This window comes from Castor canadensis, chromosome 3 (genome assembly GCF_047511655.1).
Source record: "Castor canadensis chromosome 3, mCasCan1.hap1v2, whole genome shotgun sequence".
NCBI classification, from domain to species: Eukaryota; Metazoa; Chordata; class Mammalia; order Rodentia; family Castoridae; genus Castor; species Castor canadensis.
The window spans coordinates 64360425-64377877 of NC_133388.1; positions in this window are offsets into that span (position 1 = coordinate 64360425).

The window sequence follows — 17453 nt, forward strand, 5'->3', positions numbered from 1 at the left end:
TGTGACCTCCCCTTAGCATGACCTGTTTTTCATAATATTGATACATCTGTGTTAGGTCTATATTCCACATATGAGAGAAAAAAAATGTGGCTTTTGGCTTTCTGAACCTGGATAACTACACTTAATATGATGTTCTCCAGTTCCATCATTCTTCTTTGCGGCTGAGTAAAATTCCATTTTGTATAAATACCACATTTTGTTACTCCATTTATCAGTAGTGGGGCATCTTGGCTGTTTCCAAAGCTTAACTGTTGTGAATAATGCAGTAAACATGGGAATCATACCCTTGAAGTGATACTGGCCACAAGACTCAGTTTTATTAACCCACATCACTCAAAACATTCTTAAGTTTATCTTTGATCAATTGAAGATAAGAATTAATTGAATTCCAAAGTTTATGGAATTTTATTATTTCCTTTCATACATGATTTAAAGTATTAGCAAGTTATGTTTTGTATGATTTTAACATCTTGCAAATCCAGCCAATAGCATATAACTCATCTTTAGTGTTCCAACTTCTTTACTTAAAAGTTTAGTGAATATATTTTAAGCCTTGATCACAAATAACAGTGTTAAAAACTGTTACACTTCATAACATGTGTTGGCATTTTTCTAACATCCCCTTTTATGTTGCTCCAAACTAGTAGTACCTATTTTATTTTTTATTAACAACAGCACTCATCCTAGTAGTCATTTCTATATCAGCCTTATTCAAGCTACACAGCAGTAAAAAGGGTCATAAAATTTTAACAACTTAAAAGAATAATTACTTATTTTGTCCTCTCACATTACATAAGTGTTACTTATTTGCTTCAGTTTACTCTATACATCTTTAAAATTAAAAATACAGGCAGAAAGAACAGTCTGTGGTATAGCTTATACATTGCTGGAAATATTCTTGCCAGGGAGAATGCAGTGAATATTGAGTCACCCCATGTGCTTCTTTTCTTAATTTTTCTATAAGAAAATGGATCCCTTCCACTTATATTTTGTTAATCTGAGCAAGTCCCACAGCCAATAGTGAAATTGAGTGACATCTAAGAACAAAAAAGTGTAATCTTCCCTCCAAAACGGAGCTTTATATTTTGCACAATATGTTACACTAGCTCATTTCTCTTCTTTCTTTCTTTTTCTTTTCTTTGTGTGTGGTACTGGGGCTTGAACTCAGGGCCTTCACCTTAAGCCACTCCACCAGCCCTATTTTTGTGAAGGATTTTTCAAGATAGGGTCTCAGGAACTATTTGCCAGGGCTGACTTCAAACTGCAGTCCTCCTGATCTCTGCCTCCTGAGTAGCTTGGATTACAGGCATGAGCCACCGGCGCACAGCTCTCTTCTTTCGCTGGTAAATATCATTCACTCAAATCTTACTGAACTAGATGCTTAGGATTTTGTGGTTAACAAAAGAAATCTATTTCCTGTACTCATGAAGCTCACAGTTAATTCATAGTACAAGCTTACAAAAGAGATAAATACTTGAACTATAAAAAATGATGAAATTAAAGGTAAATAGAATTTAACAAATTAAAGAATAAAGGGGAATTTATTCTGCTATGATAGAGAAGATTTTAATAGCAACTTTTTTTTAGTATAGCTAGAAGAAATACAAACACACTTGTTTGGAGTTGTTTTAGAGCCACTAAGGCAACTGAGTCTTCAAAAATACTGGCAGCATTGGCTTTAGGCTCAGTAAGTATGGGATGAGCTCAATGTATACATATGTGAGTAAATGTAAGACTGATTACAAAAATTACTGACCATGTTGTGTTGGCTTTTTAAAAATACCAAAATTGAGTTTGAATATATGTAGAATTAAAATATGTGACAGCTATATTATGAATCCTGGGATCAAAGTAATAGAAATGCTCTAAGATCCTTCCTCATCTGAGAAGCATTAAAGTTTCTGATCTGGATTGCAATGTAGAATTCAAGAATGCATATCGTGATCTGTAAATGCTTTAATTGTAATATAATGATATATAATAATATATAGTGCAAAACTAACAAGCTACAGGGAGAAATTTAAGTACTAATTCATATTTGATTATTATTTTGATGATTTTATTTTATTAGAATGGGATGTTAATATTCTATAAGGTCCCTGGGAATGGGCTAGGTGGAATGGGCTAGGTGGAATGATAAAAGAACAAATTGCAGAATCAGATTTTCTGGGTAGAATACTACTTCCACCAGTTAGTATGTATGTAGTCTTAAGTCAGTTATTAATACACTCTACCTTGGTTTCAGCATCTGTAACATTGGGATGAAAATAACTGGGTAGATTTGTTCTGAAAATTAAAGAAGATACCCAAATCAAGGTGCTAATAACAGATCCTGACATAGAATCAAGGCTTTAAAACATTATTTATTAGGAAAAATAATTTCAAATAATTTCCATACTCCAATAGCTTGGATAAAAAAGCAGTTGCCATAAAGATCTATAAATTTTACATGTCCATTAAACAATTTCTGGAGTAGCTTGATTTGTCATGTGTTATGAAGTAGATAGACAAGGGGACCTCATGGTTTTTTTTGTTTGTTTGTTCTGGCTTTTTTTGACTTATTTCTCTAAGTTACTTAGGTAGTGAAAGGACTTTTCACTGGTGAAAAATACATGTGCTTCTAGTATTTCACCATAAAGAATAGATAAGTCCTGAATTTGATGGATTACAGAAAAAGAATAGTCTGAGGAGTGAGCTACATTACTAATTATATTATTGCATTCCATTTTCCCTAAGAAAGATTTTGCCAGTTGTAATCTGAAACTACTCTCAGGTCTCAGCCATGAACTCTTCTCAAATTTAGCTCAGAATTTCTCAGCTGATAGAGAAGACTTATTCTCTTTACATTAACAAAGATTTGTTGTAGGAAAGTTTGAATAATAATGAACCAAGCTGAACAGCATAATAGAGCAGTCACAAATCAAATTGATAATGAATGTCTTCATTATTATTCAAAAGTAGTTATTTACCTAACAAGGCTGTTAAGTTTTGCTAGGTTCCTAAAGCATGCTTAATTCTGGCATTGTATATTGAAAATTCCTTTTGGTAGCATGTCTCCCCAACTTTTCAAAAACAACAGGTTTTGAAGTTTTTGAGAATCATATCTTATATGCTTAAAGTTTCTGTTTCAGCTAAAGGATGACTTATACGGAGTAGCTCTGTGAATGAAACCTTGTTATGCTGGACTTTTCAAGGTCCACTCTGCTAAGGGAAAAATAATATTTAGTGAGACTGACATATCGATAAACATATACCCTCTCTCTATGTTGAAACTACTTTTTTTTTTTTGGTAGGCTGAATTGGAATGAAAGAACATGATTTGAATATTTCATGCAGTGCTAGTATATATAATTCATGATAAATTCTTCAAAAAGAAAGAGATAAGAAGTACTGAAAGCTATAAATGAAATATTTTTATACTTAACAAAGATACTACATAACGATCTTTTAAGTCTTTCCTGCACTGATACCAGGAAGAATTCTGAAAAAAGAGCAAGCCACTAAGAAAGAATCAAAAAGAGACAGAGAGAGAAATAGAAAAGAGCAAGAAGTAAACAGAAAAAGTAGATAACTGTGCATACAAATTACAAAAATAGTTTTGTCTCAAGTTACATATGAAAATGTTAGCAAGTTTTGAGATGAGATATTTAAGCCTATTATTCACTGCTTCCTTTGCTGTTGTGGATGTAATACAAATGCTTAAATTGTAAAAAGAGGTTATTCCAAACTATCTTTAGAAAAACAGAATTAAACATAACACTGGTTGGTTTCTTCATTCACTTTATGTTTAATCGTTTGTTAATTATACAAATCTTTGTGTGTGTGTGTGTGTGGCGCTGGTGATCAATCCAGACAAGTGCTCTCCCACTGCACTGTAACCCTAGTGCCATTATACAAATCTTTATTAAGTGACTATTACTCACCTAGCTCTCTGTTAGTTCTTACAAGCATAGGCCTTATAAGTGGAGTGACCGTATTGTTTATCATCCAAACTAAGACACTTTTCAGGGAACATTGATACATAGGATGATGGAACAAAAGTTTAAAAATGACTGTCTCTAAAAAGCAGTGTAGCAGGTTATGCAATATAAGCACCCTTTATTAAGGCTTCATTGTATACTCTAAAAGTAGCCTAAAAGTTTATCATTGTATGGCAAATCTATAATGTGGGCAATTCTAAATCAATATACATGGAAATGTCACAATGAAACATCCTGTATAGCTATCTTTAAAAAACACGTTTTTAAAAATAAAAACAGAGTACAGAAAGGCAAAACAGGTTCTGTCTGGGGGGTTGATATCTGTGGAAGAGGAAGGGTGTAAGGAAAGGGTATAGGAGAGTGATATGGTGGAAATTATTATGTGCACATGTATGTAAATGGAAAAATGAGACCTGCTGAAACTTCCAGGAATGGAAGGAGGGGGAGATAAAGAAATTGATGGGGGGATAAATTCAACTATGATACATTGTGAGAATTTTTTAAGTGTCACAATGTACCCCAGTACAACAATAATAAAAAATTCCCTAATGGTTAAAAAAGAACCATGTTTTTACATGGAACTAACCTTGTCCAAGGCATGTAAAGCTTTTTGGAGTCAATGTCTTTAAGCTAAGGTTGAGGAGACTATTCATTAAATTACAACTGTTTTTATAAACATCCAGTATAGTAAACCACTAAAAGCAAATAGGAAGCATCTAGCTAAAAAAAAATTCAGAACAGAAAGACACTTTACAACACCTTCATAAATACGAAATTTTATGCTTCTATGTGCTCAGTCATGTAGTAGGTGCAGAGAAATACCTAGGATGAATCCTTGGTCTGAATTGTTATGAAAAATTGTTTAAGTACCATAAAAATTCTATTATTCTAACAATATTATCCATTTTGGATTAACACTATAAGCTATAGATAGTATTCTTAATTATAACTGTAACAGATAGTAGTTCTACATCTCCTTTGTATTAACTGGAACCTTCGCTTTCTAAAAAGAAGTTTAGTATACTTGCCTTTGTTATTTCTCCTTGACTCTCTATCATTTCCAGTTGTAATTAAGCAATGAACACAGACCTAATATACTTCAGTGATTATTTAGAAACTCCTAACAGTCAAGGAAATCCAAATACGGGTGTAGTGTCCTGTCTTATTTAGCAGAGAACTGGATATTTACTGAGTAATCTATTCTCATACTATAGAAAAGTTTATGATGCTTCATTTTGGTAGCAAACCTAATTATAATCTAAGAAGCCTTGTTTCTATATCCATTTCATGATGGGTGTGGGTGTGTGCTTTTATTTATTGCTTCTTGACATGCCAATTCAATGACTTTTATAAACTCAGTAAGTAATTATAGATATTAAAGTTGGTTTAACTAAAGACCAACTAAACACTCGTAGCTATTGGTTTCATCATAGTATTTCAGAGTCCTTGATCTAAATGATTTCCTTTTTCAGTAAATTTCAGCTATCAACTTTCATGGCACCATATTAATCCTTCTGTTTCAGGGAATAGTTCCACTTACCAAGTAGTACTCATAGTGCTAGCTACCTTTGCTTCAATATCCCTGGATTTTCATAGTTAATACTTTTATGTGATAAATCAAAATCTCATAATTTGTTTAGCTTTTCCATCAATTCCCTTCTGTTGTTCGAATTGCCTTAATTTCATTATCAACTAATAAATATTACCCATACCTTCCCCTGAAACTATATAATTTCTTTTGAACTGTAATACCTGTCATGCTCCCTTGGAATGAGTTGCCTCACCAGTCACTCTACTGATTATTGGTTACTGTCTTGAAGATGATATCCTATAAAAGAGTATTCAAATCCTCCAAAATACTCAAAATGCTTGTCAATTCTTTCATTTATAGTTCTTTAGTGGCTGTTACTGTGCTCTGACTTTCTTATACTTTTTTTTTTGTAGGAAGATGATCTTAACTCAGGCTGCTTTAAAGAGAATATAACACTACATAATTCTGCCCTCATTTTTTTTCATTTTAGCATGTCATTGGAAAGAGAGCTATTGATGGTTCATAGCTCACTTGAAAACTTGAAGTTTCTGCTTATAAATATGCTTATAGAGATAGTCTTTTTCAGTTAATTCTCCACAGGATGAACTTCCCTGTATATGATTCTGCAGTGTTCTGGCTTTCACTCATTAAAATCTGAAATATCTAATCCTAGCATTCTTATTCTCCATCTATGAACATGGTTAGCAAATTGGTTGATATGACAGGTACAATTTTATTAATATATCTGCTATTATACAAGGACATCTCCATTCTTAAATTTTAAATTTAGGGAATATGTCTTCAATTATTTTAGTAAATAAATTAATGAATGTATGTATATGAGTAAGAGCCTTTAAACTGTTTGTACATATAAAATAATATTATACAGTCTTATGCCATAAAAATTATGAAAATAGTTATACAGAATTCTCTACCAGTAATTTTTGGGAAATACATTTTAATACTTTAAGCTGTTTCTTGTTGCTTCTGAAGTAGTTCATAAACTCTACATGTTCTATGTACATGTATATGTGTTTTTCTTCTTTTTCTTGGAAAAAGAATCAATGCCAATAAGCCCTAGATTGTATTCATGTACTTTTTGCCCTTTCAATTGGTAATCAAATCCCCTTTTTTATCATCATCAATGTAGAAGAGGTTCTAACATACTTCCTCATGTTGAGCACATCAAACGTTGACAAACTCTTGAAGTTTACTTCACTTGATCAAGCTACCAAACTAGTTTGCTCATTTGCTGATGGGAGACAATGTTCTTTGCTGTGGAAGAAAATATTCCCTTCACTGTGCAGGCCTGTAAACAGACAAACAAACAAACAGAAACAACCTTCATCAGAACAAAGAAAATCTCTTTGCAAACATCCTTGGACAAGCAGTCTGTAGCCAAGGGGTGTCAGTGTCTCTCCTGGCAAAATGGACAGAAACCTGAGTGTCCCATGGAGAATTGTTTATAGGCAATGTAGACTGGCAATCAGGTGGTTATTCCATTGGAGAGAAATAAGATTTTCTTCTTTTCATATGTCCTGCCTTCTGGCCAGAATTTAATTGAAAGTTTTTAATACTAATTTATTGATAATGTTGAATATTTTTCTTTTGCAACTTGATTTTTGCCAATAGTTCTTTACCAAATATAAACTTCCCAGAAAATAAATCTGCTGACAATTTTTCTGCCAATAAAATCTGCTGGAAAATACATAAAGTTTTGTTGCTTTTTCAAGGAAACCAGTAATTCAGGATCTGTCCCAGAGGATACGGCTTTCCCATTTGAGTATCCTTTGTGCATTTGAATCCCATTAGAGACTTTCCACTATTTTTCTGTCTGAAAATTTTGTTGCACTACTTTAAGAGAATAATAAATAGAGGAATAGTTCAGACAATAGATTTAATTGTGATTTTTAGTTTTGAATTTTCAACATATGTTTATTCATGGCAACTTCACTATAACATTATAAAAAGTTATTTCAGAAGCTTCTAGTCATAATGGAGCAATTCTATGCCTTTTCTTTTGCGTTTGTGTGTGCATGGATGGGTACACTGTAGCCAGTGCACTCTGTGAACCTATGTTTTCATAAGGTCTAAATTAAATAATGCTAAAACACTTGAACCCAACTCAAAGGTTTCTTTTTAAAATTATCATGGAAAAAAATAAATATGAGATGAAGTCAAGTATGACATATTTGAGACATTGTAAGAACAATGTACCCTCATCTAGCACAACAATTAAAAAAGAAAATTAAAGTAAATAAATAAAATTATCATAGGCTTTTCACTACTACAATAAAATTCTACATTTCCAAAGTCTATTTAGTTTATATTAACTTACATGTTATATTAATTTATCTTACTTTTCACTTTCTTTTTAACACATTGAAAAATCACAGTGTATAAATCAGAGTTCTCCAGATTCTTCTCTTGAATGGTAGCAGTATCAAAAGATGCACAGAAAACATTTTTGCCAGATTGATAGCTCTCATTTGGATTGAAAATATATTATGATATTATACCAAACTTGGGTTTAAAGCAACAAACCTGAGATATCTTATAGTATAAATCCATTAAATCCTACCTAAATTCATTATGTCTTAAAAACACCATTTAATAAACATCTGCAAGATGCCAGTAAGCTCCAGGATATTGTGTACTCTAACAAAGGTGCTGGTTTATTTCTCCACAGGACCTACATTGAAGAATGTTCCAGGACTATACTTTCCATGAGATAGAAATGACATACAATAAACTACATATGATTTAATTCTATGATGTGTCTTGTTCTATGTATGTATACATTCATAAGATCATTACTACAATTAAGAAAATAAGTATACTTACCATTTTCTAAACGTTTCTTACTGACTCTTCATAATCCTATAGCCAGGCCATTCCCTATAGTCCTCTCCCCAGCTCCTTCCAGAATCAGGCAATTTGTTAAAGATCAGTTTGATTTTTCTAAATTTTGGGTAAATGTCTTTCCACAGTGCATTCAGTTTTATCTTGACTGTATTAGCTCAGCAAAATTGTTTTTAGATTCCTTCGAGTGATGTATAACAATAGTTCATTAATTTTATTTCTGAGTTTTATACCCATGTTATGGACATACTGGAACTTTTTCTTCCCATCAACCTGTTTATAGGTACTTGTATTGTTTCCAATTTAGGGCTATTACAAATAAAGCAGCTATAGGCATTTGTTTACAAGTTTGTGTATGGTTGTATGCTTTCCTTGCCATGGGCAACTGAGTCATATTGTAGTGAATGTTTATTTTTCAAGAAATACAAAGAAAGTTTTACAAAGAGGTTGTACTACCTTACATCCCTGCTACTAGCATAGAAGATTTTAAATTCCATCATACCCTCATCAAAACATGGTATGGTCATTATTTTTAATTTTGTACATCTTAGTAGTGTTTAGTAATGACTCACTGTTTTTAGTTTTCATTTTTCCAATGACAAAGGAACTATTCATGCTTTCTTGCCTTTCTCATCCTTTCTATGAAGAAGTGACTATAAGAGACTTTTCAAATCTTCTGCCTATTTGTATTCTGTTTTCTTATTATTGAGGTGAGAGTTCTTTCTATGTTCTTCTTAAAAGTTCTTTGACACATATGGGATTAGCAAATATTTTCACTAAGGCCACTTTTTCTCTTTTCATTCTTTAAAAGAATGTAAGTCCATTATTTGGCATAAACAAATAATTGCTTTTCTCTTAAGGATAACTCATTTATAATTAGATATGTGATGTTTTTGTCGAATCCTAGGTAAAAATATTTTCTCCTGCTTATTTGTGGGGTTTTTTTGTTAATATTAGATAATTCATAACTTTTGGGTTTACTTTTAAATTCATGGTTCATTTGGGGTTAATTGTGTTTATAGTGCAATTTATGAAACCTCATTTTGTTTAAAAAGTATATGCAATTGTTCTAGCAGCAGTTTTGAAAGACTAACTTTTCTTCATTGAATTGTGCTAGCAACTTTGTCAAAAGCAATTGAATATATGTGTGTCCTGTTCTGCATATTTTATTTCATTAACCTATTTATCTATCTCATCACAAATACACAGAACATGTTTTTTGTGCTGTTACAGTTCTGAAAATTAAGTAATGTAATTCTAACTTAGCTCTTTATCAATACAATTTTGGCTGTTCTGGGTTTTATAAACTTCCAAATGAATTTTAAAATTCATTTCAATGTCTGCAAAATATTACCTTACTGGGAATCTCAATCAGTGTTCATTGAGTCTAAAGATACATTTAGGGATTCTTTTTAACAATTTATAATTTGACTCATAAACATGATATAGATCTCATTGACAGAGGTATTCTTTATTTATTTCATAAACATTTGTGCCTTTTTTACAGGACTTCTGTACATTTTCTATACTATTCATACTTTGGAGGTTACTATAAGTGGTATTATTTGAATTTGAATTTTTATCATTTGTTTCTAATATATAGAAGTGGAATATATTAATTTTTTGTATTGATCTTATTTTCAACTTCCCTAGTAAGTTAATTTATTTATAGTAAATTTTTGTGGACTCAATGACATTTTCTGAATAGGCAGGAATACTATCTTTAATAATCACAGGTTTTCTTTTTCCTTTACAATCTCATCAGCTTTATTTTTCTTCCTTTCTGCTACTACCTGAAACTTACATTGTGATGTTGAATGGAAATGGCAAGAGCTCCAACCTGCCTTGTTCTTGATTTATGGGGAGAGAGAATTCAGGCTATCATTGTACAATACTGCGGCAGATTTTCCCTTGAAGATTTTTTAAAAGCTTTTGCTCTTACCTAATATTTTTCATCAAGAATACACATTGAATTTTACTAAGTATTTTTCCTGCATCATGGAGATGATCGTATTTTCTTTTTGTAATAGCTAATTCTTACTGAAGTGAGTTGACATTTCATTATGTTTTTGATTTGCATTTTCATGACATTTAGTGATGTTAAGCATTTTTTCATAAAACATTTGGCCATATTTCTTTCTTTTTTGAGAAATGTCTTTTCAGGTTTTTTGCTCATTTTTAAATTAGGCTCCTTGTTTCTTGCCATTTAGATGTTTGAGTTTCTTATAGATTATGGATAGTAACCCCTTACCAGATTATAGTTTGTAAGGATTTTCTCTATGTTGTATCTGCACTCTGTTGAATGTTTCCTTAATTGTACAGAAGGTTTTTAGTGGGAAGTAATCCATTTGTCTATTTCTCCTTTGCAGCCTATGTTTTTTAGGTCATATCCAGAAAAACATTTCCAAAACCATTGTCCTAAGTTTTCACCTATGTTTTCTGATAGTAGTTTCATAGGCTGTGATCTTATATTTAAGTCTCTAATTTACATTAAACTGATACATGCATATGTTTAGACATAAGGGTCGAATTTCAATCTTCAATATGAAGATAACCAGTTTTTCCATCATCTTTTATTGAAGAAACTCTTCTTTCTCTATTTAGTGTGCTTGACACCTTTGTCTATTAAAAATCAGTTGTCTATTAAAATGAGTGGATTTGTTTGTGGGATATGTATTCAATTTTATAGGTTTATATGTCTGTTTTTATAATAGTATCATTTTACAGTGTAGCTTTGTAGTATATGTTAGACTTAGGTAGTGTAATGTCTCCAGTTTTATTCTTTGTACTCAAAATTATTTTGGTTATTTGGGCATTATTCTGTATTTTTTTGTTGGTTTCTTGTCTGGTTTGGTATCACAACAATGCTGTCCTTATAGAATGAGTACAGACGCATATTCCCTTCTCTCCATTAAAAATTACTTTGTAAAGAATTGGTATTACTTCTTCTTTAAAGATTTGGTGTGTTTTGGCCATAAAGTCATCAGATGCCACAGCTCAGTGATGCTAAATAAGCATCCTTAAAAGATAAATTTTAAATATTTTTAGCAAAATTATCAATAAGTACTTGAAACTGTGCATATATCAGTTAGCTGAACCTAGACATTCTAGAATGTATACATATATGAAAACATCATTTTGCTCACCATAAATATTTTTCCTTCTGTAAGTTAAAAAAAAAAGAGTTCATAATGAATGACACTTGCAGAAACTGGTCATAATTTGTTAAAATAATAGTCAAAATGTTAAAGATAGGATAAATAAACAAATGTGTACTTATCCCACTTGAGCATATGTATGGAAACATTTTTAATGTGTTTATTATATTATTGAACAAAAAAGCAAACAAAACATCCTTAAAAATGGAGCATCCTAAGAAATAAGTAACTAATATATAATACCTAAAGTATGTTCTTGATTTGTGCTTATTAATATGAAGAAATAAACACTTTGAAACTTTACTAAGTTTTACATTAATTTACTGATATTTTAACATTACAGGCAATTTCATGTACTTCCAAACACTGTCTTACTGATGAAGATGATAACAACAATGAGGTTCTGGTCAGGATGCCAAACAATATCCCTTGCTTTGAGAGGGGAAATCTATTAGTCTTCAATTGTTTATGTAACATCAAAATTACAGATAGTAAAAGTCCAGTAACTAAACACAAGAACATGAGTTTTTGCTACTATGAAAATCTGTTTTTACTGTTATGATTTCTGGTAGTCCATGGATGACAGAGAAGGTTTTCATGGTGTCCACACCCTCTAAAGCATTTGGGAAATTTAATTTGAATATCCAGTTTTATGGATTAATGCTCAAGTTTCAACAAGTTTTTAAGGAAGTAAATGAGGCAAAAAGTTAAGAACTGATATTTAACTAGACCAACGTACCTTTATTCAGAAATTGGAGATGTGAACGTTTCCTGAAAATCATTGTGTTCATCTCATATGTGTAGCAGAAAAATAGCAACTGGAGGATCAAGCAAGATAGTGGATTTTTGATGTCCCTAAACCCAGTGGTGATTAACTACCTTGAAGAAGGAAGACCTGGGGACCCCAAAAAGCACCCATGGGGTCCCATAACCAGTGACAAGCAAAGCCCTCTCTGAATCCACAAAAAGAAAAACAACTACCAGAAGAAAATTGCAGCTCAGCACACCTGATCCCCCACACCTGAAGTCTCCATGAAGCTCCACTTCTCTCTGCTTGGTGGTAAGTCCTGCTTCCCAGATCATACAGGAACTCAGAGCTCCATGCTCCCCTCTGCTACACAACTTGCTATTCTTCACCCTACAATGCCAAGGAAACCTGCACCCCTGCACAAGCAAGACCCAGGGTTCCCACTGCTCCACAAGGAACAGAAAGCGCAAGTTAGCAGTCTTGGATCCCTCATGCTGGCAGCAGCTGTGTCTCCTACAAGTCTGTGCCTGGTAAGCAGGCCCCAGAGCACCTGCTTCCCAAAGACTTTGTTCTCCCATGATTGCAGCAGCTGCCGTGACCCCAGAACAAGTAGACCCCAGGGCCTCTGCTGCCTTGCAGACACTGAAAGATTCAAACCCACTCACTTTAACGTCTCATGGGCACTCTCAACTTGCTACTCAGTGGCAGGATCCCTTGACCACACATGCAAGTGAATCCCAGGCTCCTTGCTTGGCTATTTTGCTGGTGTCAGGAGGCTTTCCTCTCTGTAGAGCATGAAGGCCCAGTGCTCACCACCAAGCCCTCCCATGGGAGTGTTCCTGCTGCCTCATCAAAGAGCAGGAATCAGCTCCTCCACTGAGTGGTAGTCTGCCACACTGTGGGTGTCAGGAGACCTGCTTCCCTAAGGCACAAAGAGGCCCAGTACTTGCCACTGTGCCCAACCACAAGAGAGCCCCCATTTCTCCTTTAAAAAATGAGAACATCAGATTCTCCACTGATAGGAGGATAGCTGTAACTTGCTACTCAATGGGCCATACCTAGAGGCCTGCATTACCAAGGAGCTCAGAGGCCCAGCACTTCCCACCTCACCTGCCTGTGGGAGAGTCCAATCTTCCCTGTTTAACAGTTGGAATCCCAACTCCTCCACTGAGTGGCAAACATTACTCTGCAAGTGCTAGAAGGTGTGTCTCCCAAAGCAAGACAAGTGCTTTCCCTCAAAAGCCAACTCCACCACTAAGGATCTAAACACCAGTGTAGACAAAGAGATATAAAATAATGAATTCCAAAAAAAATAGTGGAAATGATCAATGAGATCAAAGAAGAGCCACAAAAAGCTAGTATCTGATTAAAAGGAGGATGTGAATAAAAAATTAAATGAGCTCAAATAGAATACAAAAAATGGATGAATGAAATTACAAACTATACTGCAGAGCCATAATAATAAAAACAGCATGGTATCAGCACAAAAACAGTCAGGAAAACCAATGAATCAAAATAAAAGACCAAGGCATAAACCCACACATCTGTAGCCAACCAGTCTTCCACAAAGGAGCCCAAAACACACTACAGAGAAAAGCCAGCCTGTTCAACAAACACTGCTGAGAAAACTGGATATATATATATATGCAGAAGACTGAAACTAGATTCCTGTTTTTCATCCTGTACCAAAATCAACTGAAAGTGGATCAAAGACATTAACATAAGGCCTGAATCATTAAAACAACTACAGGAAATAGTAAGAAATAGACTGGAACAGAAAGGTATAGGGAGCAACTTCCTAAACAGAACTCAAAAGTCTGAACATCTAAGAGAAAGAATGAATAAATGGGACTGCATCAAACTAAAGAGCTTCTGCACAGCAAAGGAAACAGTCATCAGACTAAAGAGACAGCCCACAAAATGGAAGAAAATCTTTGCCAGCTACTCATCTGATAAGGGACTAATATACAGAATCTACAGGGAACTCAAAAAACTTAAGCCTCAAAGAATAAACTCCCCAATGAAGCAATGGGCACATGAACTGCAGAAGGAATTCTCAAAGGAAGAAGTACATATAGCCAATAAATACATGAAGAAGTGTTTACCTTCCCTGGTGATAAAAGAGATGCAAATCAAAACTACACTTAGATTTCATCTCACCCCAGGTAGAATGGCCATAATCAAAGGCAATAACAACAGATGCTGGCAAAGATGCAGCAAAGCAAGAACCCTATATACTGTTGGTGGGAGCACAAATTAATACAACTGCTATGGAAAGCAGTATGGAGAGTCCTCAAAAAGCTAAAAATAGATGAGTCATATGATGCAGTGATACCGCTCCTGGGCACCTACCCAAAGGAATGCAAGATACGATAGAATAGAGACACCTGTACACTGATGACCATTGCAGCACTACTCACAATAGCCTGTTTGGAAACAACCCAGGTACTTAACAACTGATGAATGGCTCAAGAAAATGTGTTATATATACACAATGGACTACTACTCAGCCATAAGGAATAATGACAAGGGATTTGGAGGTAAATGGATGCAATCGGAGGACACCATGTTAAGTGAAGTAAGCTAGCCTCAGAAACACAAAGATCACATGATTTCCCTCATACATAGGAGATAGATACAAAGATAAACATATACACAAAAACAAGCATGATCATATACAAACTTAGTTATAGAACATGTTTGTAAAATGGAACTACTCTATGGAACATGGTGAAAGAGGCAAAGGAAAAGAGAATGATAGAGCATAGCATAAGATGTGAAGGTTGAGGATACAAGGATGTGTATTGAAAGCTATTGAAAAATGGGGAGTGGGAGGCAAAGGAGCAAGAGAGAATAATGGAAAGGGTTGAACGGACCAAATAAAGTTTATCTATAGTGGGCATACATTGAACATCCCTTTGAACATCAACTCAAATATTAATATAAAAAAAAAGGACTGTAAAATAGGTACAAGATGTGTGTGGTGTGTGTGGGGGTGAATGAAGGACATTAAAGTGATGGTATATGGTAGATGGATTTCATATTCCTATATGAAAAAGAATCAAGAAATCTCTTGCAATTGCTTTAAATGGAGTGGGGAGGAAGTTGAGGGAGAGAGGAGATAGGGGCAATGTAACTAATGTACAATATAAGTCCAACCAGAATTGTCACTATGAATCCCCACCCTGTATCATGAATATATCCTAATAAAAATTTATAAAAAATTAAAAAGACTTTGAGATAAACAGAAAAAAGAAGAAAATTAGCAACTGACTGAAAACATTAGAAGTTCATTCCTTGGAACCCTGAAAACATTCTGCTTCTAAAATTGGATAAATAATTTCATTCTTTTATTTCAAATTTTTTGAGAATTTTACATATTTTTTGACTCTTTTGATGGTCATAGAAACGAAAATAGGCAGATAGCACCACAAGAAGATAAGCACAACAGTAATTTTGAAAGCAGTGAAAACATTTATTAGTTCCAATAGTGAGAGTTAAGTGAAGCTGTAAAAATGAAGATAATCAAGCTTTAAAAGTAAAGCTTAACCAAGCTTTCTTTATTCTCTTTCTCTCACTCTTTCTTGCTCTCTTGTCTTTTCTTATGATACTGGAGATTTAACCTATGGCTTTGCACAAGAGAAACCATTGTTTTCACACTGAGCTACATCCCTAGCCCTGAGCTGAGTCTTTATGAGTGTTACAATTTACTTCCACAGGAGAAAAAGGCAGAACAAATTATCTGTCAAAGGTAAATAATTTTTCCCATTCAAAGATGACTCCTGGAAATAAGTAGCACATAATGGTTTAGAACATGCCATAAATAGTATTATCCTCTTAAGACCAATTACTCTCAACTTTGTTGAAGTATTATTGACAAATAACTGTTATACATTTTGAAAGTATACAAAGAATGGTTTAATATATGCATTCCTGTGTAATGATGCCAAAGTGTTCATATGCTTCACCATACATAGTTACATTTATGTGGTGTGTGTGTGTACTGAAGACCATTAATTTTTGCTTTCTTAGCAAATTTCATGTAACAAACACAGGATTATTATGTACAGTAATCACACTATGTGTTAGCTATCCAGAATATGTTCATTTTATAATCAAAAGTACATACTCTTTGCTCAATATCTTCCCATCTTCCCTATTTGTGGAGCCAAAGTCTGGAGGACCCTTGGCAGCTTCCTTTTCATTCTATACTACTATGAGCTTGAACTTTAAAGTTATACATTAATGTCATTTATGTTGTATAAAATATTATGTAACCTTCAGCATAAGCATTATACAACATTGCTGTATTTTTTTTTTCATTTACAGTAATGTTCTCTGGTGTACATGGCAAAGCTTCATTCTCTTCTAAAACTGAATGATGTTTCATTTTGTATGTGTGTGTACACATTCACTTTTTGCAGTAAACTATTGGTGGACATTTAGGACATTCCCAATATCACTTGTTTTACTACATACCACAAAATCAACTCAATTTCATTTAAGAGCTGAAAATATAAAACTTCTAGAAGAAAAATTAGAAAGTAATCTTTAACACATTGGTTTTGGCAATGATTTCTTGGAATTGATGAAAAAATACAGGCAACTAGGTTAAAAAAAACACATATGGGATTATATCAAACTAAAAAGCTCTCCATAGCAAAGAAAATCCATAGACTGCAAAAGCAAACTATGTAATGGAATAAATTATTTGAAAATTGCATGTATAATTAATGCTTCAAAGTTAAACACATTTCACCCTACCACAAATTATAATTATCTTAGACATTATTGAATTTGGCTTGGAAAATTTTGTCAAGGATTTGGGGGCCTAAATTTATTAAAGATTTTGCCCTACAGTTTTCCTTCTTTACACAATCTTCTTCTGGTTTTAGTATCTGAATTACACTGGCCCCATATCATGTGCTACATTTCTCCTATATTCTGGAAAATTGTGTTAGTTCTACTAAAGTTGCTTGGTAGATTTAGTAGTGAAACTATCTGAGTGTGAAAGTTTTTTACAATAGTTTGTAAATTATACATTATTTTATCATGGCTGGAACAGTTATTTTTGTAAACTGCTAGTTTTCAAGGTATTGGTTTATTTCCCCTAAATTGAACTTAAAAGAGAGTACAGTTATTTGTAACATTCTTTTATTGTCTTTTTCAGTGAC